Below are 26,512 nucleotides of genomic sequence, written 5' to 3'. Positions count from 1 at the left end.
AGCCTGTGAATTAACAGGATCTGCATATATACCTCTTGGCTATCACTCAATCACATACTCTCCAACACTGCATGGAAATGAAGACATTCTGTTCCAAATCAATCAAATGTCCCTATCTTCATATTAAAGCAACTTTAACTTTCTTTCATAGGTCAACAGTCCACATTTGGTCCAAAATGGATTGGGGCTGGGGGGGGGGGGAGAGAGATGGTCAAAGACAAATATCTGGAGATATTTTTTCCCCTGACTTATTCTGTGTATGAAAACAGAATGATGGGTAAAGTGCCAAAAATTCCAGAACTATAGTTACATCAGAGAAGCAATGAACTTTGTACATATTTTATAGAACATGTTTGTCAAAATTGCCTCTGTTTATATCTGTTGTGATTGATTTACCCATTCTTCTAGTAGGTACTGAACACATTTTGTTTTAAACTGAATGCAGTATATTTTACCATTGCAAACCCTCTTTTCATCTTGGAAAGCATTCATACTGCAACAGTCTGAACGGGACTTTCTACATTTTATAGTCTTGTACCACAAGTCTGAGTACCAAAACACATGTGCCCAACATAATATCTGAAGATTTGTACATTCTCTAAAATCAAAATGTATGAAGGCCAGGGCATGATCCTCTCCTGCTGATTTACGCATTAATGTGTCCTTCACAACTGATTAGATTACAAGTACTTGACACTCTGTACACAGGAAATATCCTGATTAAAAACAAATAAAGAAAACACTGCATATAATTGCTCAGCGTAAAGAACTGCAAGCAAAGAGAGTTTATTTCCAATTGTAATTGTTATTACACAATTTGGCGTGTCAGCTGTTGTGAAAGTAAGTTACATATTCATGTCCTGAAGTAATTTAGACAGGGCCAGGCAGACACATCTACATTATAGTAGAAAAATCATGTCAACAAAACAAATAAAAAGAGGGGATTTTGCATGCATTAATTAGAAGGTGATAAAAATGGGTTATACCGTATATAAATGTAACCTCTCCTACTGAACCTCCAATCTGTTTAAAGAAAGAAAGAAAATAGTTTATCTAGGATAAAGAACGAAGCCAATGGTGTCTGACACTATTGCAGTGTACTTTGTAACTTATTGGTTTAGTGTCAGTTATTGACAGCTTTGGTTGGGGGGAAAATTCTGGCCATATCAGCAGTAACAGCAATTTAATTTTATATAGTACCTTCCACATGAAAAACACATTGTAAATTGCATTACCATCAGCTTGTTGATAAAAGAGGTTGTGCATGAGGATGAGACATAGGGTGTGCATGTGAAACTGGTGATTTTTTTTTTTTAATCCCTCTAAAGAAAATACATTTTTTGCGCTAAATAAATAAATAAATCTTTCAATAACCTTGTCTCTAAAGATTTGTTATTCTTATAACACTGCCTTTCAGCCATCCAAAATTTGCCCTAAATCTTATGGCCTCGTTTATGTTTTTAATTGCAGACATAATTAAGTTCGTTCATCTATCTAGTGCTGTATTTGCCGCATTAAATCTGAGGTCAAAGTCCCCCCAACCCCGTACCACACAAGTGGTAAACAACAGCCACAAATGCATTCTCCCAAGTGAGAAGGATACAAAAAAATGTATTCATTAGTGTGAGATGTAAAAATGTACGCTCACACTTCTGAAATGTATGGCTGCTCCGTTCACACTTATGCCAAAGGCAAACAAACATAATTCTAACTGGCAGCTGGACGACATTCCAAACCGCCACCACATTAATTCACTCACCTCAATCAGATTTCACATGCAACCTGCACAGCGTGCTGCCAGGAAATCTGGCTATAAAACCTGGGTTCCCATACAAAACAAACTCCAAAAATATCCCCATACAATGCAATGTGGCAGCTGGGGACTTGCTCTTGTTTAACACTAGTAGCAAGTAAGATGTCTGCTTGTTTTCATTGCTTCTGTCCTGGATGGAAAGTTAAGTTTCTGGTTTATATATAAATAATATTACAACTGTGCTTCGAGTTAGTTTTTATTTGTTGTGTGTAGAGGTAAGGAAATCCTGTGAAAGGGACACAGGTCTCTTGTGTGTTACAAAGCTGGGAATATTTATGCTAATTATTTGCTGATTTCTGCTTACCTGAAGATAGGATTACGTAAGGTCTGTGGTAGACTGGGAAGAGAGTGCTGTGTACTGGATACCAGTATCAGCAGATTTTAATCTTAAACCAAACATGAACCTTAATATGTCTTCCTGTCAAGTGGCATTGGATGATACAGCATGAGACTAACTGCAGCAGAAACTCCAGTGTCTTGTGACATTTTTTATATTTATGAGCAAATTATCACTAAAAACAACACATCACTACCACCAGTGTACTGTATACTACTTTTCCAGGGTAAAACATGCTCAAAGCAGTTTAAGGTAAAGGTAAAGGTACCCCTGCCCGTAGGGGCCAGTCTTGACAGACTCTGGGGTTGTGCGCCCATCTCACTTAAGAGGCCAAGGGCCAGCGCTGTCCGGAGACACTTCCGGGTCACGTGGCCAGCGTGACATCGCTGCTCTGGCGAGCCAGAGCTGCACACGGAAACGCCGTTTACCTTCCCGCTGGTAAGCGGTCCCTATTTATCTACTTGCACCCGGAGGTGCTTTCGAACTGCTAGGTTGGCAGGCGCTGGGACCGAGCAGCGGGAGCGCACCCCGCCGCAGGGATTCGAACCGCCGACCTTTCGATCGGCAAGTCCTAGGCGCTGAGGCTTTAACCCATAGCGCCACCTGCGTCCCTATCAAAGCAGTTTACAGCATTAGAAAAGCTCACATAATAAAACCTAGCAATATTTCAAGATAATTCACTAACCGTTACAAAAACAGTCTCATGTTAACAAATGTGCACTAAGATCATAAAATCATATAATTGTAGAGTTGGAAGGGACGGTGAGGATCATCTAGTCCAATCCCCTGCAATGCAGGAATCTTTTGACCGGTGTGGGGCTCAAACCCACAACCTTGAGATTAAGAGTCTCATGTTCTATTGACAGAGCTGTTACACAATGAAGCAACCCACTGATCATTCATACTAAGACTCAATAACAGAAATACAAAAATGAAATCTAAATAGCAACAAAAACCATAAACCTTAAAACAAAAGTAAACACCTCCATCAAATTGGGGCCCCACCTGGCTAGGTTGGAAGGAAATGAGCCAGAGAGCAGGGACCAGATCTTGAAGGGTTGACGGCTAGATGGTCCTTAAGGACCTTCAGCAGCAGGAGGAGACTTCGTAGCTGGAGTCAGTGAGGGCCCTTCCAGGCCAGGTGGAAGATGAGTCGGACTGAAAACAGGGAGCAGGTCTCACAGCTAGATGGTCTTTGATCTGCATGAACACAGCCAGTAGCATTTCCTGTGATCAATGCAGCTCGATAAAAGTCTTGACTGCATCCACGTTCTCCCTGTATCACACTTAACATTTCTCCCTGTGACCACATGGACACAGCCAATGACTTCTTACATTAGGAAAAACAGTAGAATGTGAACTGTCTCTAAGTCAGTTCAGAACATAGGAGGCTGCCTTATACTGAGTCAGAACATGGTTCATCAGCTGTTGTGCTGCCCACACTGACTGGCAACAGCTCTCCCAGGGTCTCAGAGAGTCTTTCGTAGGCTCAGCCTTACTTGGAGTTGCTGGGACTTTTTGCATGTAAGGTACAGTATATGTTTGGTGGCAAGGCCCCTCAAGTTGTAGAGACTTCTTTGTGGAATTCCATGCCAAGGGAGACCCGCTTGGTCAATTCTTGGGCAAAGATAGTTCTGTTTAGTAGAGCTTTTCCCCCCTCTTCTCTCTCCCCACTTTTTTCTTTTTGTTTTCTTTCTTTTCTTTTCTTTTCTTTTCTTTTTTTTTCTTTTTTTTTCTTTTTTGCTGGTCTGATGTGTTAAAGCTTCAAAAATAACCAAATATAAAAAGGATATTAATAGCTGCAGTTGCATTAATGTAAGCGTCATGAGGACCAATATATAGGTTAATGTGGAGGAATACACGGCTGTATCTAGTGTTAGTCCTACTCAAAGCGGGCCCCTTGAAATTACTGGACATGACTTACTTGTTGTTATTGACATTCGTCCACCTCAGGAGATAATGAAGGAGTACATTAGGTTAATTGATTTCAATAAGTGTACTCTGAGTCAAATTTACTTGGCTACAATCTGTAATTTTTATTTAAACCATTTTAAAGTCAGCGGCATTGAACAGGAAATCTAGATTTTCTTCAGTCCAGGTTTATTCTTCATTATTTAAACAGACAATATCCTGTTAAAAGAGAAGAACACAATTGTACACCACCAGACACCACAGACTCATTTTTCTGCTAGTTTGGATATGCATTTGTTTAATGGTCTTCAGTTTTAAATTTACGCAGAAAAGTCTGGTTTACCACATCCCCCAGGTTATTTTCTTAGTAACATTTAGCTCTTGTGAAAAGGCAGGTGACTTCTGCCACCATCCAAATGACAAGCGGCTGTCATTGTCACCACTGCTCTTGGCAGCAGAACCCCCACCCCGCTGCCCCAATCCTCACCTTAAGAGTATGAAGAATTCAGTGTATGTTTTATGTCTGGTTTACAGTGTATTGTTTAACTGAAGTGAATTACTTCTGCTTACTTTTTGAGAAAACATTCATAGAATTGCTCTACAGGTTTGTGAATATAATCTAACTTTGGGGGGATTATTATTAATTGCTTCTATAATCCTTTTAAAGCACTTTGTCATATTTATCTCATTTTCTCATCGCAAAAGCAACCGTTCGAGGCAGGTTGGGCTGAAATCCAATTGCAAGGCAGTGAGCTGCACGGCAGGCAGAGGCTTGAACGCGAAGGCCAGAACTTCCCATATTTTTACTTGTTTTGCTTTAATTTAATTTATATACCACTTAATTCTGTAACTTCATGCCCAGTACCCTTTTTCTAGTTCTTGTCAGCATTCAAAATAAAGATTCCACAACAATTAAACTAAAGTTGCAATTCTGTACATCCTATTATTTCTCAGATATATTGTTTTGATTTTTTTTTTTTAAAAAATGTATTGCTACATTTGCTACTGTATCGGAATCCATGTTTTGGATGAAGGTGCAGTTTAGAAATGTGTTTTTTTAATTAAAAAAATTAAATAAATAAATACACACCTAGAAGTTTACTTCTGCATAGGCACACACTGGATTGCATTGTAATACATTTTTGCTTCATGATGCAAAGCAGTAAAATAGTTTCCTCAAATTCCCTAAGCGCTATCGGTTTGGATATATTAAGAACAGTAAGAACAATTTTGAAAGGAGGTCACAGAAGAAGGCATAATGTGTCTTTTAACACTCAAAAAGTCAACACTCCTAAACAGCTGGCTCTGCCTGTTCTGAATCCGAAATACCAATAAGGATGGGATCATTCGTTGCACACTCCAGCTTAGCATGACAGTAACACAGATTTTCCTTCCATTCCACTCCCAGCATCTTTTGAAACATTTCTGTGTTAAGAGATGTGTCTTCAGCTGCTTTTGCTGCATGTGCAAATGGAGACACAATGATATGTTTCAAAGGGAATCAGCAGCTCAGAATAGATTCTGATGTAATGTTTTCCCTCAGTATAAGTCATATTCATTGAAAGATCATTGCAAGTTAAAAACAACATCAACAACACTGCACTGGGAGGGGGATGTTTCCGTGTCTACAATAATACCTCGGGTTACAGACACTTCAGGTTACAGACGCTACAGATTACAGACTCCGCTAACCCAGAAATAGTACCTCAGGTTAAGAACTTTGCTTCAGGATGAGAACAGAAATCGTGTGGCGGCAGCGGGAGGCCCCATTAGCTAAAATGGTACCTCAGGTTAAGAACAGTTTCAGGTTAAGAACGGACCTCCAGAACTAATTAAGTTCTTAACCCGAGGAACCACTGTAGTTGGATTTTACAAGGAAAATCCATGGACTAGGATAATGTGAGAAAGCAAATCTCCTGCAGTAGTTTTAAGACCCACTGCAAGAGACCCATGGCTCAGCACCCCCCACCCTAGCTATCCCCTTACAGCGCCACTGTAAATAATGCTTCTATTATTATTACTATTATTATCACCATCCAAAAATCTCAGGGCAGTTCACAGCATAAAAATGCAAGATAAAAATACATAATGCATAATACATAATAAACGAACGAACAAAACCAATAACCCCCCTCCCCCCCACACTTCCTACAAGGCAGATATGCCAGAGCATGTTGGTTTAACCAGGGTGGTGGCCCTGTTGTCTTCCAATGGAGTAAGCTGGTGCTTCTCAAATAACCTAGAACATATGCCTTCCAAATGCCAAATCAGACTGCGTTCTTATGTAGAGCAGAAACTGCACAGGAATTCAGAACAAGGTGGATAAATATTCTGAAGACATCTATGTTATAGCGGTGCTGTATCTCTACCAAAAAAAATGGTGGGTAAGAAATAAAAATCCCAGAAGCCTTCATACCCAGGAAAACCTGTGCCTTAACTCAGATGTAACATAGCTAACTGAAACAATGAGTTACTTCTGTTTCTCCAGCTTTGAGAGTGATCTGGGCATGCAAATTGGATGTGCTGCATTCTCCAGATCTGACCTGTTTGACAGGTAATATCTTTATTTTCTTGGGTTTTCAACAGGTTTACAAGAACACCTACATCAAACATACATATAATCCACCATGCAGGGTTTTATATTAGTATATTAAGACTGCATTATGACTCATGCGCTGGATTACTAAGCATCAATCTTATGAGAGTTATAGCCCAATCTTGTTAATGTCTACTCAAAAGTCCAAATTGAGTTCAGTGGTGCTTTCTTCAATGTAAGTGGGTACAGGATTGCTGCCTTAGGCACACTTAATGTACCTGGGCAAAAGTCTTGTTGAACTTAATGGAATATACTTCTGTTTAGGTATGCATAGGATTGCATTCATAGTCTCACTGGGAAAGAATTAGAGGACACTTAATGGGTTTGTAGGGCATGCATTGTGATGAAGTACCATTTCTGAACTTGTTTGGAAGTGTAATCTGTACCCTTGGTCATACGACTCTGATTACATCCCTGGACTTCTCAGGAATAAAGAATGGAAGTTCAGGCTTTTAGAAAAACCATAGCTTTGCCACATGTAGCTGTAACCTGCCATTTGTTTAAAAATATCTCATCAGCAAAGTGGAAACAGATTTTTCTTAACTAAGTGCTTTCAGTTAAATCTAAAAATGCTCCCTTTGTCAAAGGTTAAACTGTTGCCTGACTTGCTCTTGTAAGCGTTTTAAGCAATCCACTTTATGTGCCATAAATATGAACTACAGGGGTGGGGGAGAAAAAGAGAGTACCAACCAAGCAAAAGAGAACGAAACAAACAAAAAGGAGAAGACAAATTGCTGCCCATGCTAGAATGGAGGTAAAGTTCCATACAGCTGTTTCTATTGCATTAAACCCCATTAATATAGTTTTGCACATGCAAGATGCCACTTAATGCATAGGCTGTATTGTGCTTAAAGCAGAAATAGGGAACGTGGCCCTTCAAATATTGTTGATCTACAAACCCATTCTCCCTGGCCATTGGAATTGCTGTCTGAAGCTGATGGGAGTTTGAGTCCAACAACATCCACAGTGACACCATTCCCCATTTCCAGGACTCGCTCAAATGTTATGCCAGCAAACATTGGTCCACACCAAGGAAGACTGTGCAGTAGCTAAAATATATACTGATAACCGGATGTTATAGACTGTCTTATACTGAAAAAATCAGTGTTTCATCTGGCCCAGTACTATCAACCTTGGCAGCTTATCCAGATGATAACTTGAAAGTATGGCTTTACCACATTTTGGTCTTTGCAGAATCACTCTGCGATTCTGCATACCGGCAACTCTTAGTGTATGCAGGGGATTATGTTCTGGAGATAGCACATAAACCCAAAATTGCATATAGTCAAAACACATTGGGTGCAATGGTGGGTGGGGTTGCCAAAGTCACCCCCCAGGGGTATGCCCCTCCCTTTCCACCCTCTTTTTAATAGTTTTAAAAAATCTTGTCATGCATGTAAAGCTGAATACACACAAGTTTAATGTGTTTAAGTTGAAGTTGCAAGTTGCCTGCATAACATTTTCCCTTTTGTACAGTTCTCCTGCAAGTCCCTCATTTGAATATATTCTAATGATGGAAAACAGATTGAGGAAGTAACTTGAAGCAGGTTGTCAATTTCACTAAGAGGAAAGGTAAAAGTGGCCAGTGCCAGGAAGGAAGGAAGGAAGGAAGGAAGGAAGGAAGGAAGGAAGGAAGGACTGCCGTATGAAAAGGGGAAGTACTTATGCTGATGATTTCCTTTACTTCCTGTTTGCACAAGATCATATATTCCTGTAACTCAGATGAAGTCACTAATGAACACAGAATCCAGTGGTGCGTTGACATAAGAGTGTTGTTGGTAAAAAAAGTTTAGTTGGAACCCTGTTGTTCTATGATTGACGGATGGCTTACTAAAGAAGATCTAAGTGAAGATAGCATTTTACAAAGGCATGAGATTACTCAACTTTGACTAGTAAGAAATGTAACAACACACACACACACACACACACACACACACAAAGTATTTGCTTAATCTATCAGTCCTTGTCCATAGGCTGAGTTTATCTTGAATCAATTTATAATATATATCCTAAAAGCCATGTATTATCTATGCCAGGAATGCAATAATATTGTGCAAAGATCAAGGTGTTAATACCGTCATGAAATTATCACACAGGTGACAGCGGTATACAGTTCAACTTGGGAGTTCCCAGTTATTTCATATTTTCTTCCTGATAGCAAGCTTAACTATCTCTGAGCTATGCTTAATTAAGATGACTTTTTAAAAAGCTAAAACAAAATACTGTTTTTTAAGTAAAGTGCATTTGTCCAGTATGCTTTTTCCTTCATCAGGTTCAGTCCTCCAAAGACATACCTGCATTGTGAATTGTCCAGGTAAAGCATTCTACCTTCGTAAGGTTGCACATTTTATAGTTCTGCTTCTATTTTGAGGAATGTTAAAAGCTAATTGCCTTGAATAAAATCATTATGCAATCTAACAGTTATGCAGGCACTAAAAAATCCACAGTTCCAAAAGTTGGATATGCATCTCCCTAGCTGTGTTAGGGAAATATGCCAGCTTCTTCTGAAACCTCTTTATCTCAAACTCATGATGCATACATATCCACACTGGGCGAGGAGACAAATTATAGATCTGTTTCTTCTTCATCCCAATCAATTGCTGTACATTTCCATGCCTGTATTTGTGAGAGATACTTAAAACCAAAGAAGTGAAGCTTAAAACCAAGCTTATTTAAAACTTCAGCTGCTCCTTTACTGCATGATGGAGGGCTGTGCCAAGTCCCCAGTTCTGCAGAAATGTAAACACTGGTAGCAAATGACCAGGCATAGCCTGGCATGGCACTGGAATGTTCAACAGCAAAAGGGAAAGATGTCTAGATGTCTGCTATGGGTCATATTGTGTAAAAAGGCAAAGGAAGAGGATGATGGGTGTGAAATGACAGCTTAGAGCAGATGTCATGGGCTCCAATTCTTCCCTGTTTGTTGGCCATGCTGGCTGGACCTAATGAGAGATGATGTCCAAAACATCTGGAGGGCACCAAGATGTTTACCTCTGGCTTAGAGAACCAGAAGGTATCTCAAAACTATGCCCCTCAATAACACTTACCGTGAATCACATGTGGGGAAAGTGCCTTTGTACACAAGTTCTGTTTTTGGTCTTCCCATAGGCATCTGATTGGCCACTGGGAGAAAAGGATGCTGGACTAGATGGGCCACTGGCCTGATCCGGCACACTCTTCAAGATAGGTCATATTCGAAGCCCCGTTTCTACAGCATATCTAACAGGAGTGGCAACATACTTTGTGTTCAGCTTGTAGCTGCTGCTTAATCAAAGCAAATTCAAAGTAAATATATTATAACAGTAACGTCATACCATGACTGCATTAGCCATTGATTAATGTTGATTAATGTTGCAACACAAACTTTTTTCCTTTTTTGCAATATTACGCCTGATTGACAAGTGTGTGGGTGTGGATCAGGGCGGGTTCACAGCTGTCAGCAATGCCGTTGTGTTGTACAAATGGGAGAAATGCATTTTGTTAACGTGGAAAAGAAGAGCAAAGAGAGCTTTTTAGTTTTCAAACACAGAAGAAGGCACTAAAGTAACAAGCACACAAAAGGGATATGGCACCATGGGAGGCTAAGATTCAGTGACAGCCCATGATTTATAACAGCTTTGCAATTATGCCTGTAACATTTGAGTATGATGTCCTTCCCTAATAAGAGAAATGAGTACTCCCTGTTCCATCTTACATAATGTTGTAAAGTGATGAAAAGCTGAGGGTAAAGGATACTTGAGAAGTGTAAATACAGGTATGGAATGGTGGCGCTTGACTTTAAGAGGCAGGCTGAATGAATGAATGATGAGAGAGAAAAATCACAAGGGCTTCTCAAGAGCTTCTCTGGTTTGTGAAAAGCAAATCGCTGCACTGTCTTCACCCCGCCCGATCTGTTTCTTTGTTTCCTTGCCAATATGATTTGATTCCAGGCAAATAATGATGAGGTAAAAAGACCTAAATGCCACTCTGCGCCATGCTTGACAATGCATTCCCAGGAGAGCCACACAAACATAAAAAAACCATCACAAGAGCATTCCATTGTTCCCACTGAACAGGTCAGAAAACAGAACCACAAGACTGATGAAAGAGCTTGTCAAAGGCAGCACAAGTAAACCCCAAGGCTGGGAAATGCACAGTTTCCCCAGATGAACAGGAAGCGCATGCAGACACACAGGGGGGCAGGTTGATTTATGCAGAACCAAAACTCCCCTCACCCCCCAAGGAACTGGAGAGTTAACTTTGTCATCTTGACATTAGGCACAGAACACGCACCTTTCAGAGCCCAGAGCTGTAAAACTGCAGTGGTGGCATGGAAGGAGGGAAACTCACCCAAACAGTTATAATAAAGGTGCTAGAATGGGATGGTGTTGAAGCTGGATTTGTGGGACAAACCCTTCAGTGGCTTGGACATATTAAAGCAAAAAAATAATGCTGGGAATTCTTTAAGGGGACTGTCTCCAGAAATAGGGATATATAATTTGGTATGTCCCCAAGGATTTTGAGATGCAAAGTTGTGGAACCTTGAGTTTCCTATTCAGGCAGTTTGTGCAGATCGTGTTGAATAAGGAACTGAGAACTAGGAACCAGCATCAGTCTCATTAGGCAGCAGGACACAAGGAATGAGAGCAGTCACTGCCCTCTGTGCAAACTCTGGCGGGTGTAGAGCCATGTGTCTCAAATTGGGTCTGGATTTTACTTCCATACTTAGTGCAAGTTTTGATAAGGAACAATTGCAAGTTGTACTGTATTTTAATTGTCTTGTAACTCACTTTGAGATGTTTCATAAATAGTGATGAACAAATATAATACAAAATTATTATTCTTTCTTCTGCTTAAGCTGACTGAATACACTGCCAAGCATATATATTTTTATAGATATAGGTACGCTAGATTTTGTAAATGAGACATCTTTGAATCATTTATGCTGCAATCTTATATGAATTTACCTTGGAGTAAGCCCATTCAACCCAATGGGACTTCATTGGATGATTCAGGACAGACAATAAGAGGTACTAACAGCCCAAGTGCATGTATATCTTCTCAGAAGTGCTAAAGATTAGGGGTGAAGAAGACTAGTGAATCATTCAATGAAGCTGAATGTTGGAAGACCCCAAATTCCAGTGTTATAAGAGAGGAAGAAAAACTTTTAAACCACTTTCTCCATACCATGTGTAATTTTGTATACCTCTATCATGTCCTCCCAAAACTCACCTTTTTTCTAAACTAAAAAGTCTCAAGTGTTGCAGCCTTTCCTCACAGGGGAGTTGCTCCAGCTCCCAAGTAATTTTGGTATCCCCTGAAGCTCAAGATTTTCTCCTACACTTCTGAACATTTTGATTGAATGAAGGCCTAAGAGCATCAGCAGAGAATGTAACTCCAGGACTGCTGAGTTTATTCAATAGCCTACCAGGGAACAGATACCACTAGAAGTTCATAGAATCATAGAACTGGAAGGCACCCTGAGAATCATCTAGTCCAACCCCCTGAAATGCAGGAATATGCAGCTGTCCTATACAGGGATCAAACCTGCAACCTTGCCATTATCAGCACCATGCTCTAACCAACTCAGCTATCGAGTCTCTCTCTTTGCAAATACGTGTGGCTTCGGCCTATACTGCACTTTTATCATTTTAGCTGTCAGTCCCTTTTTTGCTTCCTACAAAGTCCAATTGTACAGAAACTGCAACATTATATTATAATTTTGTGTGTGTGTAGGTAGGTAGGTATATAATCAGTTCCCACCCATTCTTTGGCTGTTAACATTTTACTGTACTTTCAGCTTCAATGCTATTCAATACGTGATCTCATTGGCAAAACCTGAAACTCAAGGTTGAAACCTAGGTTCCTAGCATCTTTAAATATTGCAAAGCTCCTTAGTTTCACTTCACTTTTAAATAAAAATATGTCTTGGGCATTGGGGCTGTTATTCAAGCTCATCTGTTTGTCCTCAATAATAAGGTAAACAGATCCACCCATCATGTTTGTGTGTTGGTAGTATGTATTCATGCTATCTGCCAAGGACACTCCCTTGGAAGGGACAAAAATGACTAAGAAGACTGGCAACCTATGATCTGCAGATGTGGTTAATGGGAATTGCAGGGGTGCAGTGAGCAAATTAGCATCATGGTGAAGCTTCTATCTTTATCTATTCCAGTATACATTGTAGATATCTTGTACATGTGACATATAATTTCAATGCCAATTTACACAAACTTCTAGGCTTATGGCACAGAATTGTGTGGGTTGTTTTTTTATTCAAACCCACATGAACTTGTGGCTAAAAGCTGCTGTGATTGTATGTGTGCTGCTGTTGCTCAGTCCAAATTGTTTGTTTTTATTAGTTGCATTTTTGCACTCAAGTGCCTCAAAATGACTTACGCATAGTAAAAATAAAATAACGACGGCATTAAAATCAGACAAAAACAACAATAAACGAAAACTACAGTACTCTTCCAACAACATATTTTAAAGGAACAATTCTTACCCACCCCACTTAAAGGACGGTCATAACAAAATCCACTGACATTATGCAACCACCTTCTCAATTAAAAAACATAAGCCTGAGTAAATACTGATGTTTTTGCCTGTTGCCTAAAAGCAGGCAGTGATTGTGCCAGGTGTTATTTCCTGGGGAATTCATTCCACAAGCGGGAAGCCATCCTAAAAAGGTCTGTTCTTGTGTTACCTCCCTCCGCATCTCCCTCAGATGATGAATTCAGTGTCTGGGTTGGTTTACGTAGGGAATGGTGGCCCTTGAGGTATTAAGGTCCTGGGCCACATATCTGTAATCTTATTTTATTTTTCAGCAATATCATACAAAATAAGGCTTACTGCCAACAAGGAATGAATTACAGTGGTACCTCGGGTTACACATGCTTCAGGTTACATATGCTTCAAGTTACATACTCCGCTAACCCAGAAATAGTGCTTCAGGTTAAGAACTTTGTTTCAGGATAAGAACAGAAATCGTGCTCCGGTGGTGTGGCAGCAGCAGGAGGCCCCATTAGCTAAAGTAGTGCTTCAGGTTAAGAACAGTTTCAGGTTAAGAACGGACCTCCAGAACGAATTAAGTACTTAACCTGAGGTACCACTGTACTCAACTCTTCCCACTGGCCCAGGCACGAGAACGACAAAAAAACAGAAGTAACGAGAGAGCTGAGAAAGAAAAGTAAGTAGATAATCCTTATGCCCTAAAAACTGAATAGTTGTGAGATAAGAAGGAAAATAGAAGGGGCAGTATTCCTGCATTGTATGGCCAAAGATCTGTTTTGGATTTTGGGTGCGCCCATGGTTTTCGGCATCCCCTGTGGGACTTTTGACTCCCCTGCTCTTTAAATGACAGACTTTCATGCCCTATCACAAGCTGCTTTTGAGAAACTTCTCTCAGTAGTTTAAAAAAAAGCTTTGGCATGCAGCCAGACCTAAGCTCAGGGGCCCCTTGGGCATGTGGAACTGCTGTGCAGTTGTTTGGATCCAGGATGATGCTTGCGCTGAGACAATTCCAGTCTTTCTAGTCATATAATTCAAAAATCCTTTCTAGACCAAAGCATGTGTGTCCAGAGTCTGAAAAGCCGCTGGAAATGCAGGTAGGGGCTCCACATTGTGCAACATACCCAGGTACACACCAGGACCCACCATTTGGGAAACACTGTTCTAAAGTCAGCTGGGGGCTGCTTGCTACGTGAGCTATACACGTGAAGTCTCACACATGTGAGTAAAAAATAAATTGGGAGGAAACACTCAGTGCTTACCTGTGTACTTTTCAAACTCCTGGTATGTATCTGAAGTGATATACTATATCCTGTTAATCTTCCATAAGTACAGTCCTGCCCAGTTACACCAAAAGTCCACCCAAGTCCAGGAAGTTCATACCTATGCCTATGGGGAAACCCAGAAACAGGACACAGGTGCTGTTATTCCCCTGCAACTCGTATTCGGAAACATGCTACCTCTAACCCTGCAGATGGCATATATCTTTGTCTTCTATGAACGTATCTAATCCTCTTTTAAAGCCACCCATCTTGACAGCCATTACTACACCTTGTGGTACTAGAGAATTCTGTAGTTTAACTGAATGCAAACAGCAAAGTAGCTTGCACATTTTGGATGCCTTATTCCCTCTACTCCCTAGGAAAATAATAATAATGTCAGCAGCAGCCCCCGGCCATCAGTTTTCCTGTGGCCACTTTCCTAACAATTTATTGGCTGCCAGGGAGCTTTCAATTGTTGAGCGTGTTGACAAGCAGACACTAATGCCTGCTCCTGTAACCCAGTCTTTAAATGTCTCTGTTTACCTGCAGCCTGCTGCAACTAACTGGCCTGTGCGTCATAATAAATTGCTAAATCAGCACATTAATGGTGAAAAGCTACTTTCTGTGACATTGAATGGGAAATCTCCCATTGACTTCAGCAACACTAGGAAATATCCAAATATAAAATTGACTATAAGCCTAGTGGTGATCAGCTTTGTGCCTCACTGCTTCTCAAGAGGAGGAAATTTTGTAAACACTTAAAAAAAAAAAAGAAGATGTTGAGAAGTAGTGCTGCAAGCAGTCATTTTTCATTTATGAGAGTTTATTTTGGAATGTAGTTGATGGGTTTTTTTGCTTCTTTAGACCCTGAAGGAGACAACCATGATTATTCAAAATAAAGTATCCAAATTCTGGAGTACACAGAGAAGTATATGTCAGAAGACAATGTGAAACTGCAATTATGATGATTGAATTGCCTGAGGACAATCCCTGCATGAACTAGAAACATTCCATGATTACTAAACACCGTAGTCTGTTCATGTTTTAAATTGTTTATTTTGCCCTGGGTATTGACAGCTTCCAATGTTAGGGACAAACATCTCCAAGATACAGCCTTATCAGATGCACATATTGTAACTTGGAATACAGAAAACCATCTATGAATCAGGACTGATGAGCCTCAGGGTATCTTCACATCAAAGTGTCTAGTGACATGTCCCCACATGGGGGTGGGTTGTTCCGTTTCAGTAACATTAATCATAATTCACAAATAGGAAGGAGCAGTGTTGGCATATTAATGCCCACGCCACAGCCTACCCTACTTTTCTCAGGGATTCATTCCCATGCTTCAAGCACTGTGGTAAATTACCAAACTTCTAGTGAGGGACACTCCCAGACAAACATGCCCCTAAAAGTGGCATATCACAAAACAGTTCCTGAAGAATTCGGGGAACATCAGGTTTTTAAAAAGCAAGTTTCTAGTCCTGATTATTAACACTAAAAATGTACGTGGTGTTTTTCTTAAAAGTTTAGAAGCACTGAGGGATTGAGCTTCTGCATGCAACAGATCTTTAAGCCTTTCTCCCCACACAAGTTTCTCACAACTAACATGAATAAGGCACAGATTGGTGTTTTCTCTTCTATTGATGAATCTGAATAACTTGCAATGTTTTGTTGAGGCTCTCCACTTAAGTCTCTATGTTCCTGAAACCACTTTTTTTTAAAAAAAAAGTTTTCAATGAGTTTGAAAATACAACATTATTCTTTGGTGCTATAGTGGACTCTAATTTCAGTCTGCAGATATTGGAAGCTACTTCTGAATAATTTTCTCTTTATTTTTATTTTTAAACTCCCTAAAAACACTAGCCCATCTAAAAGCAAGATTCTTACTGTACCAACTCCCTGTTCTGCTAGTTTTCTACTTGCAGGATCCCCCCCCATAGAATATTAAAAATGCAATTACCTATCTGAAGAATGCTGCCTTAGGACTTGGGGGCTGACTTTCAATACATCACAACTGTGGAAATTGCTCTTCTACATACAAAGCCTCATTTCCACCATATTCTAAAACTTTCACGTAAATAAACTCCAAATTTTGAAAGCAAATGGAAGTTTGATTAATTGACAAAATGTATTTTAGTTATTTCAGCATTCTGGTTCTGGGATTTGTGACATTTTAAAGGACTGGGTTCCAGACACATTGACTAATTTTAAAAAAAACCTAGATAAATGTGAGAGCTTGCAACACAGTTATGTAGATGAGATGATGATGGTAGCAGCTATTTTCAGAGTGTTCCACATAAGTTTTCTCAATAACCCTTACACCACACCTACAGGTAGACAGGTAGGTTATTACTATTGCCATATTGCTGATGGAAAGTGTGACAGAGATAGTGGCTTGCCTAAGACTTCCACTTAATCCCTGATACAGATGAGGTCTGAAGCATGGTCTTTCTGGTTCACGGCTCAATCTCTTAGAAAATGTAGAAGGCACAGAACCTGTACTGTGAAGAAGTCAGGGACTCTTGTGGACTCAGTGCCATTGACTCAGCAAGGCAAGGACAGATAGTGCAATGATGAACAGAAACCAACAGCAGAATAAAAAAGTAGGCAGAATACTGTCTGGATCCAGTCCAGACACCATAGAACAACCTAGTGGCTGTTTTTCAGACTGCGGAACAACAGAAGGCCCTGGGAAAGTGAAGTGGGAAGCGTTTCCCCCCTACTGATCTCCTGTCTCTGCTCCTTCAGGCTGCTGCTCTGCAGGTGAAGCCAACTCCTGGCCCATAACATCCTCCAGGACACTCAGAAAGAGAGCAGGGCTTTAAGCGGGAATAATCAGATAGTAGGGAGTGGTTTCCATGTAGAAGGTCATGGTCAGGATTTTCAGGACCAAGGAGAGCTCCCAATGAAGGCAGATGTTTCTTCAGCCAAATGGTCAGACACAAGGGAAATCTTAAATTGTATTGCTAGTCTGCTGAGTGTTTACCAGGACTCAGTCATGGACAGAGGTCTGGAGTGAGCCAGGGGGAATCCAAGGCAAACCCAAAGGAAGGACCAGAGAATAAGTAACCAGTACCCTGTTCTGCCATGAAGAGAAGCCCACAAGGCATGGTAGCACCATGGAGTGAGCAACTTGTTCCAATGAAGTCTAGAGGCCTTTTGAGCCTCTGCCTCCAGACCAGCACTCCTGGGTTCCACCTCCTTGAGAACTACAGCCTCTTAAAAGGCCGACTTTCTGGTCTGCAGACGGAATTCCTCACCTAAGAAATCTAAGCCTACAGTATTGGATAGAAACAGGAAACAGCACCTTTTACCCAGAGTGACTTGTTGAGTGTTTTTGTTTATTTTTTTTATTTGCATACCTTTGTGTACTGGTTTTCAAGACAAGTCGCTTAGACTGGAGACTGAGTAGACACTGAGAATGCAGACACACTTCTGCTGATTATATGGCTTTACAGGGAGATCAAACAACCCCATAAAGGATAAGGCCGTCAACGTCTACTAGTCATGATGTTTATATCCTGCCTCCAGGATCAGAGGCAGCCTGCCTCCAAATACAAGTTGCTGGGATCTCTTTTGTTTTTAATTAGTTTTTATTAAATATTTGCTTTGCTTTGGGTTTCCCATACACATCTGACTGGCCACTGTGGGAAATAGGAGCTGGACTAGGTAAGTCCTTGAGCCTGATGCTGCACGGCTCTTCTGTTATTACGAACCAAATTAGGCCTCTTCTGGTCTTGACAGAGGAGTAAAACCGGCTCCAGCCCTTCCCTTGCACCTCAGTAATGTAAACAAATGCTGCTCAACTGAGCTTATAGTTTCTACACTTGAATGAGTGGAGTGGCTGACATCACACAAGCATCGGTGCAGTTACAGATACTTTGCATGTACATGCCTGCTTCTTAGATTTATGGGCTTCTTCCTTTCCCTTCATAATGGGAGAAAAGGCCTTTGAATTATTATCTCTCTTATGACATTACACCCTGTAGCTTCCTATCAGAATGTGATAGTGGTTCTAAAGAGATGGCTTGTCAAGAACCATGAAAATTAGCGCTTCTTTGAAACATGAGAATGCCAGTATTATGAGGGCATTCATAGAAGATACTTAACTGTCAGGGATCAGCCCCCACCCCGCCCCCCGCTATACTCTATATATATCTTATTGTGACTTAAGAGTGTCTGCCAAAGATCTGTGGTAAGATCTAATGAACACACAGTGAAAATCTTGCTCAAAATAAAGGCAAGAAATGCATTTTCTGATAACCACAAGACATAAACAAAAGATTTGGCTGCATGACAGAGTACCTGAATACTGAGAGGCTGTGTGTATCTGCAAAGGGCAATATATCCAGCTTGCTACTGTGTTCAGACTGGGGCACTAACAAACACTGGCATAAGAAAAGGAATACGACAGGTTCTGTCTCTCTGACACACCCCTTAAAATTATGCCCAGGAATACATTGCAAGTTTCTCTTCTTCCCGTGGCATGACGGGGCTACACAGGTGTAGTCATCCCTTGAAGTCCAACATTGATTAGTGTAGGTTCTCTGCCAAGGGCATTTAACCACCCAGCTCTAGGCATTGGGGCAAACAAAGGCTCAATCTACCTCATTTGTATCTATTCCTAGAAGTTCATTCCCCATCCAAGTGTCCTACACTCCCAAGAGGCCCAGACCGAGGGCCACTGTTGTAATGTGTGGAATAGCTTTACCCAAGAGTAATTCACTATAGGGATGCATTCCTGAAATTTCCTTTCCTCTAACTGCCATCCCTGAGATCATGAGGAAATATCTGCCCAAACAAGATCAACTTGTGACTGTTAGGGCAATTGTTGTCCTCTTTTGCCATCCAGCAGTAGGAGATGTGGATTTCATTATGTTGTGAGTGAGATAGAAACTTAATAATCTGTGGTATTCAGGAGCATTGTGGTTGTTTCCTTTTCTGGAACAATATAAGGTTGTATCTTAAACATAAGACTCTCCAGTACCTGCTAAGTATTCCTCACAGGTTCCTACTTACCCTATTTAAACCTCAAGAGACAAACCTCAGGGTAGAAGACTTTGATGCCACTTTTATTTTGTGGAGGGAATCTTTTTTTTTTCTAAAAAGGGGGAAATAATTTGGATTTTTCTATGCTTTGCTTCTTCCTAAAGGGAGCAGAAAGAGTACAAATGCAAATTGCTCAAAGCAAAAACGGTGAAACTGGAAATTTCACTATTGTTAAAATCAATTTAAATAATGAATTAGATCACCATCATAAATCAAGGGTGATGGGAGAACAGTCTACTGTCTTGATTGGAGAACTGAGCCAAAACTAAGAAAATGAATTTCGGCAGGGACAAATATAAGCTTCTATCCTTAGGCAAGAATAATCAGATGCACAAATATAAGATGGGGAACACTTGGCTTAACAACATTACGTGTGAAAAGGATCCTAAAAAGACCACAAACTGAATGTGAGTCAGCAGTGTGATGCAGCTGCAAAAAAAAAAAACAACTAATGCAATTCTAGGCTGCATCAACAGAAAGATGGTGTCCAGATCAGAAGAAATAATAGTATCATTCTATTCTCCTTTGGTCAGACCCCAAGTGGAGTACTATTTCTAGTTCTGGGTTCCACAGTTTTGTTTTGAACTTCTATTAAATTTTTCAGCAGCAACACCATAAACGTAACGCACATATTATTTGATTGTCAGTTACAAAAAGTAACAGTAAGGTACATACATAGTAGGATCACTGATTAATTGTCCTGAGGCCACCCAGCCCAGGGAGGACAAACAGCTTGTAGTTTGCTTCTTCATTGGCAAAGCACGCATTTACAATAGCTCCAAAGGTGCACAGAACATGCACACACATTCCGGGTGACAAAGTATCTGGCATTCCGTCCCCAGGTTTGCACTCCAAGCTGGACTGTTGGAGCAACAGCATCACTACGTCTCCCCACCCCCAAGCTTAAGTAACCTCATCTGATGGGGCGCATGCAAACAACCTGTGACTTCTCTTAAATGGAAGTGGTCGCAGTGCCTGCCTCGTCAGGCCCTTCCTTGGAGCCCTGCCAGTCCCTGACATTAATTAGTGCTCTCCATAAAGATACGGGGTACGTATGTTATAGGAGTTTGCAATAACTGTGCTGACTTATTGATGTGGTCAATAAACTAAGACAACGTGGTTAAACATTTGTCTCTCTTTGCCTGTCCATTAATGGCACCGCAGTTTAAGATGTGCATTGAGACGCTGGAAGGTGTGCAGAGGAAGGCAACCAAAATGATCAAGGGTCTGGAAACCAAGCCTTATGAGGAATGGTTGAGGGAGCTGGGTGTGTTTAGCCTGGATAAGAGGAGACACTAAGAGGAGATATGATAGCCATGTTCAAATCTCTAAAGGGCTGTCACATGGAGGTTGGAGCAAGTTTGCTTTCTCCCGCTCTGGAGGGTAGGACCCAAGCCAATGGATTCAAGTTACAAGAAGGGAGATTCCAACTAAACATCAGGAAGAACTTTCTGATGGTAAGAGCTGCTTGACAGTGGAACAAACTCCCTCGGGATTTTTGAGCTGTGATTGCTTCATTGCATTGGACTAGATGATCCTTAGCTCTCTTTCCAACTCTACAATTCTAAGTTAAATGGAACCAACTGAGTCACTGCTACCCTAATCATCCCTATTTGCCAAAGAGAACTGTAAGCATGAGCAACTTGTCTCCCATCCTGCTCTGTCTTGAGGCAAGCATTCAGTCGTCTCCTCTGCAGGAAAAGGGTGGAGATTAGGTACAAAGAGCTAAGTTTCCTCTCCAGTCTGTCCCAGGCCCCATCTTCATCATTTTTTAAAGCAGTATCATAGCACTCTAAACAGCCTCCAGAGAATCATGGGAGTTGTGGTTTGTGGAGACCCCATGCCCTGCCCTACACTTTCCAGTGGTTTAACAGTCAATCGCTCTTTCCAGAGAACTCTGAACTTTGTAGCTCTATGCGGGGGAATAGGGTCTCCAACAACTCCCAGTATGCTTAACAAACAACACTTCCCAGGATTCCTTGGGGGAAACCATGACCGTTTGTTGGTTGGGTGGAAGCAAGTTTTGCCCTTTTGTAAAAATGTATTTTTAAAAAATATATAATGCAAAAAAGCCTGCTTTTCAGCATATCTGTATTCTGTGCTTTAATTCCGCCTTATTTGTTTTTGCAAGTGCATTAATAATCTGCTATTTTTTTCAGAATTGGTTGCTTCCAAGGGAAGGCAACAAGATTCCAAATTCAGTAGTGAAGGAAGGACAGAGACAAAACAATCTGAGACACATTCTTAGAAAGTTACGGCATGGCAAAGCCAGGTCCCTTACAAAGACTAAAAGTCATGACAAGCCCTGGCATATTATGATTGTGAATCCGTTTGTGTGCACACATTCCCAAGGTAATCTAAGCTTTTAAGATAATAAAACAACTAATACAATTAAAAATGTTAAAGATTCACAGAAACACAGTAGATCACTAATATGCAGAAGAACAAAACGCGATTAAAACCATTATATGTTTGCATGTGTGTACACAGACAGACAAAGACAATATAATAAATTAGGATAAACAAAATCAATATCTCAGATAAATTTTAAATCAATGTCTAATATAAATCTAACTCCACTGCTATCAATTTTTGTCTAAAAAGAAACATAAAGATTGTTTAAAATGAAAGTGCACCACGAAGAATGGAAGAAATTTAATGATTATTTAGCTAAATTTGTTAAGCTAAACTAACTGGAAATAGCTTCCAGATACTTACTGGGCTTAGGATTGTATTTATGTTAACTGATAAAATATGTTTAATACAAGAAGGAGAAGAATTAAAGATGTTAATGTTTAATTTAAAGGGAATCAAAATTGGGATTTGGAAAACCGTTATAAGGATATACAATGAAATTCAACTAAGGGGAAACGAGGAAGTCGTTTTACAAAGTCAATAACTGCTATTTTCAATAAGGGTATGATTTATGTTTGTTATGTTTTGTTTGTTCTGTGTTTTTGTTTGTCGTTAATATTGTAAAAACCAATACTTTTTTTTGGAAAATAAAATAAAATGAAAGTGCTGAATGGTGTCCTCATCTGGGTGTTAACGCAAAGTACATTTCATAATTTATATTCATGAGTTCTAAAACTCCTGGGAAACATCCATAAAGTGTTGCAGTACATAAGCTGATTTAGGGTCCATTCTGTAGGGGGTGGGGAATATTACCTTTGAAAGACCTTTGAATCAGTGCTGTATGTCTGTCATACGTCAAACAAAGCAAAAGAAACCACTCATATTATTCCTGACATTGCACCACACAAAGCAGAATATGTATGTGTAATGAAACATCTCATCTCTTCTTTTAAAAGGCTGTCATTAAATATAATCCACAAGTACCTGTGTGGAAGTGTATGCATGTGTGAGTATGTGTGACAGTGAGACGGAGAATTCAAAAGGCAAATTAGTTTTCACCTCCCGGTCCAATCATTTCTGGGAATTGTGCTTGAAATCTAGTGTTATTATTAGGTCAAATTCAAAGGAAGCTGAATATTCTATGGGGGGGGGGGAGAGAGAGAATGGAAAAACGTGAGGTCCTGTAGAAATAACTTCTGCATGTTGAAACACATGCATGTCACACCCCATTTGTCTTTCATATTTAAGAATAAAGCCCTCTGTCCTGCAGCAATTATTACACAGCATACCCTTTATTTTTAAAAATGCAAGACTTTGGCACAAAGAAGCAAAAGGGGGGGGGAGGGGAAGGAAGAAAGAATTAAACTGATGAAAAGCATTTATGTCATGGTTTAAATTAAGACCTTTGTAATGTAAGAATGACATCAGCAGGAAGCTTAGCTTAATGAAAGTAAGATACTGTCCTGTTGTTGTTATTTTAAAACATGGGTAGGCAAACTAAGGCTCGGGGGCCGGATCCGGCCCAATCGGCTTCTAAATCCGGCCCTTGGATGGTGTGGGAATCAGTGTGCTTTTACATGAGTAGAATGTGTTCTTTTATTTAAAATTCATCTCTGAGTTATTTGTGGGGCATAGGAATTTGTTCTTTCCCACCCCCCAAAATACAGAACGGCCCCCAAGAAGGTCTGAAGGACCCCTGCTGAAAAAGTTTGCTGACCCCTGTTTTAAAATATACATACATTGACAAATCCTCTCTGTACACCAAACTGGAAAGGGTGGGAAAGTGGCCCCAACAGACACATTATGATAAAAAAGAACTGACCTAGGATCCTATCTGATACTAACAGAGGTGTGTAAAAGTGTGTATGTGCTTGTGTAGCAGGGGAGAGTTTGGAGTCAACAAAGTAAAGGATAACATTATTTATAATGCCAATGCAAATTTACAGTTACTGTTGCCTGTGACGATAGACATCCAGCACATGGCAAATGGTGCATTTTCTTCTCCCAGATATATAGGCAGGAAGTTCGAGAACATAATCCAGAGGGAAATTCCTAAGATATGCTCCATTGATAGGAACAGGAGAAGCCACCCTGAAACATTTCGCCCTGTAATTCTATGGAAGCATCACAGCAGGATCCATGCAGTGTTATTTATCCACGCTTATCAATTTTCTGTTGGATTCAGATAACTGTGGGGTTTATAATGCTGTTACAGTGGTACCTCGGATTAAGTACTTAATACGTTCCAGAGGTCCGTTCTTAACCTGAAACAGTTCTTAACCTGAAGCACCACTTTAGCTAATGGGGCCTCCCGCTGCCGCCACACCGCCACCATGCAATTTCTGTTCTCATCCTGAAGCAAAGTTCTTAACCGGAGCTACTATTTCTGGGTTAGTGGAGTCTGTAACCTGAAGCGTATGTAACCTGAAACGTATGTAACCTGAGGTACCACTGTATTTTAGTAAGGTGTTGAGCAGCTTACAGTAGTGAAAGAGGCGACGTATAAATTGAATCAAATGACAGCAATAAAATGATAGCAATTCAGTTTTCTCTTTTTGACGCAGGATCCCTGTTTCTTGTTTGTAAAACTTTCCCTGAGTAGTACTGTACTGCCTATGGTTGGAGCTAAGTGCTACTCAGAGCAGACTCATTGAAATTAATGGAACGGAGTTAGCCATGGTCATGAATTTCAGTGGGTCTATGCTGGGTAGTACTAGCATTGAATTCAACCCCCCAACAGCCATGTATCCACTATGGACATCTGCCCCCACCTTGCCCATGGCATACTCAAATTCTGAGCCCTGTATATCCACTGGTTAGAACAGCAAGGCATTTCCTGCCCCACAGCTGCCCCACAGGCAGACTAAGTGGTTTCAAAACCTGGGCATCTCGAGGCCTTCCCAAGCGTCCTTCTGCTGCTCAGCAAACTAATCCATCCCACAGGATCACACCCTCACAGTAGTTTCCATTTTCACTGACAGGCTTTTAGGTCAGAGCCAATAAAAAGAGGTAGACTGTTAGGAAAAAAAATGTGTATTCTCAGTAGATAAAAACAAAATAACTCTGTGGTTGGAATAATTCTGCAATTAAAATGCTAAAAAAGTGATAGGTTTGATTGGGCATGATTAATGAAACCATGCATTCCTCACATTCCTGTTATGTTCATGTGGAAGTATAAACAACAGCATTCCAATCATGTGTAATCCCTGCCTTCCTGAGACCGTAGGCAAAGTTGTTCATAGTTCTATGAGCAAAACACTGAAAATGTATGTGAGCTTTGCCTTTCTTTCCAATGGGAGCCAGATCAAGCCCTGATAATTTAACCCACAGGAGACATCAGAGTTAAAAAATACAAATATAAATCCATTTATTTGCTTTTACTCCGTTTTGTGAAAATGTGTCATATTCTCAGGATTAATTTTCTGGTGTCATGAGTAGCTATAGTTGTGGAAAAATTATACTGTTTTTTGATGAGCAATCAGTGATAAGGCATATTCAGAATCCACATAAATGAATTAGTTTACGGTCCTATGCTCAAATTCTGCTGGTTAAAGGGCTCTACGATTTGGCAGAACGTCCGCTATGCCGACAGAACACAAATATGCCAAGGCAGTGTGGAGGCATCATGTCTGCTCATTAGCAGTGTTGGTTGGGACTGATGGGAGTTGTAGTCCAACAAAATCTGGTGGCCATGACATTTATCCCTGGACACCATGACAGATGCATTGGTGGAACGCTCTAAAAACATAGTGATTCTACTGGCAAAGATGTGCTGGTGACACAGCTAAAATAGGGTGGAGCTGTGGGTGAGATGGGTGTGGCCCAGGGAAGAAGCACACCTGCCACTCCCCAGCCACTCTGGGCGGCTTACAGCACATAAAAAATGGTAAAACATTAGACATTAAAAATTTCCAGATACAGTGGTACCTCAGGTTACATACGCTTCAGGTTACAGACTCCGCTAACCCAGAAATAGTGCTTCAGGTTAAGAACTTTGCTTCAGGATGAGAACAGAAATCAGGCTCCGGCGGCATGGCAGCAGCAGGAGGCCCCATTAGCTAAAGTGGTGCTTCAGGTTAAGAACAGTTTCAGGTTAAGTACGGACCTCCGGAACAAATTACGGTAAGTACTTAACCTGAGGTACCACTGTACAGGGTTGCCTTCAGATGTAGCTAGCTTGTGGCAGGTAGCAGCAGCAGCAGCAGAAGAAGAAGAAGAAGAAGAAGAAGAAGAGGAGTTTGGATTTGATATCCCACTTTATCACTACCCTAAGGAGTCTCAAAGTGGCCAACAATCTTCTTTCCCTTCCTCCCCCACAACAAACACTCTGTGAGGTGAGTGGGGCTGAGAGACTTCAGAGAAGTGTGACTGGCCCAAGGTGACCCAGCAGCTGCATGTGGAGGAGCAGGGAAGTGAACCCGGTTCACCAGATTACAAGTCCACCACTCTTAACCACTACACCACACTGGCTAGCTCGCTCTCGTACTATTAGGGTTGATGGATTTGTGGTGCTGTGGTGTCATTTTGCAGTTTGGGCTAGGGGGCATGTCCCTTGCTCTTGTGGGTTCATTGGCTCTCACTATGTGTGGGTGTTGTCACCAACACAGTCCCTGACTGGTGGGCTTTGGCTGTGTTCCCATGGATTCTGTGAGCATATCTGCCATTTCCCTGCCTTTTTAGGTGCAGTGGTTTAAGAT

General features: G+C 40.8%; 1 protein-coding gene across 1 annotated transcript in view; it reads right to left on the bottom strand.

The window, feature by feature from the left end:
• The window catches only part of VPS13B (vacuolar protein sorting 13 homolog B), a 398,969-nt gene that overhangs the window by 372,306 nt on the left and 151 nt on the right, over positions 1-26,512 (bottom strand). The window lies entirely within an intron of this gene.

Source organism: Podarcis cretensis (genome assembly GCF_951804945.1).
Source record: "Podarcis cretensis genome assembly, chromosome: 7".
NCBI classification, from domain to species: domain Eukaryota; kingdom Metazoa; phylum Chordata; class Lepidosauria; order Squamata; family Lacertidae; genus Podarcis; species Podarcis cretensis.
Note: the sequence above shows the minus strand (reverse complement) of the source record. Positions and strands in the feature narration are given on the sequence as shown.